The sequence below is a fragment of the Sinocyclocheilus rhinocerous genome, unplaced genomic scaffold, assembly GCF_001515625.1.
Source record: "Sinocyclocheilus rhinocerous isolate Xijiao unplaced genomic scaffold, SAMN03320098_v1.1 scaffold794, whole genome shotgun sequence".
In the NCBI taxonomy this organism is placed as follows: domain Eukaryota; kingdom Metazoa; phylum Chordata; class Actinopteri; order Cypriniformes; family Cyprinidae; genus Sinocyclocheilus; species Sinocyclocheilus rhinocerous.
In genome coordinates, this window is record NW_015627894.1 from 142,755 (window position 1) to 144,561 (window position 1,807).

Genomic DNA, 1,807 nt, shown 5'->3' on the forward strand with positions numbered 1-1,807 from the left:
GTGTGTGTGTGAGAGTGAGTGAGTGAGTGTGTGTGCCGTTCAAACATTTGGGGTCAGTAATTATTATTATTTTTTTTGTGTGTGTTTGTTTTTTTAAATAAAGAAATTAATATTACATTAATAAATTAACATTATTAAAAGTGACAGTTAATACGTAATGTTACAAAATAATAGTTAAAGCTCTTCTTTTTGAACTTGCTATTCATCAAAGAATCCTGAAGAGAAAAAAAAGTTTGCACAAAAAATATGAAGCAGTAGAATTGTTTTTAACAGTGACGATAATGAGAAATGTTTCTTGAGCAGCAAATCAGCATATTAGAATGATTTCTGAAGGATCATGTGACACTGAAGACTGGAGTAATGATGCTGAAAATTCAGCTTTGATCAGGAATAAATACAAATATACATTTTAAAATACTGTACCTTCAAATAAAAACCAGCTATTTTAAATTGTAATAATATTCGACAATATTGCTGTTTTACTGTGGTTTTGATCAAATGCAGCCTTGGTGAGTAAGACACTTCTCTCAAACATTAAAAAGGGTATTTAATTTATCAACAGATATTTAAATAGAACTATACTGGGTGCTCGAGACAGCAGGTCTGCTGTAAGTCAATGTCTTAAGAGCGAGTCTCATCCACTTCCCCTGAGATGAAGGGACCTCTGAATGAGCTTCTTTATCTGCCTTCTCCGCAAATGGCTTAAAGATGTGCGGCCGTGCCACATGGCTGACTGATAAGTGTTCATCTTCAGGAGACAGGAAAACTGCAGATAAATTTACTCTGTCATTGTATTTCATGACCAGACCTTGCAACCTGAGGATACATTTGGTTTTATCATAAACTGGTTTAGATAAGGCACCCAGGTCTGAGATTGGAAATAAGACAATCTTTCTCTAACATGAGCTAAAATAAAACTAGAAAGAGCATGACTTTTTATTTATTTATTGGTAAATACTTAACAAAGTTAACAGTAAAATAGCAACACTGATGTGTTGATGGTGCATTTTTCCTTCTGTGGAACATAAAACAAGATATTTTGTGTTTTCCAGTAAATATCTAAACATTTTAAAATCAAACACTTAAAAAGCATAAGATATTAAGCTTTGTTTTCTGAAAATGTAGCTAAATAAATAGGCCTAAATAAATAAAAAATTGTCTTTTCCCCCCTTCTAATCTTATTTTTCGTACCCGTTTGGTGAGCTTAAACTCAATCCAATTTGATACATTATTCAGAAAACAAGGCTCGATATCTTGCGTCATTTTGCTTTCAATGTATTTGTACTGGAAAACAAGTCAAAAATACTAAGAAAATCTTTTGTAGCTATATGCGTGGATACAGGGCATTATAGAAGGTTGCTGAATCTGAATTAAGAAATGTAAAAAAAAAAAAAAAAGTCAGAACATGTTTAACAACAGTTTATGTCTGGCAATTCTGAGAGAAATAAAATGCTAGAAAAAAAGTCCAAATTGTGAGCTACAAACTCGCATTGTGAGATAAAACTACCGTTTTTTTCCCCCATACAAACAATGGTTTGTAGATATCACCTCATCCAGTGCTATTTTTGTTTTCTGTCTTAAAGGGGTCATATGATGCTGCTAAAAAGAACATTATTTTGTGTATTTGGTGTAATGAAATGTGTTTATGCGGTTTAAGGTTCAAAAAACACATTTTCCACATACTGTACATTATTGTTTCTCCTCTATGCCCCGCCTTTCTGAAACGCGTCGATTTTTACAAAACTAATCGGTCTGAAAAGCGAGGTGTGCTCTGATTAACCAACTATCCAGTGCGTTGTGATTGGCC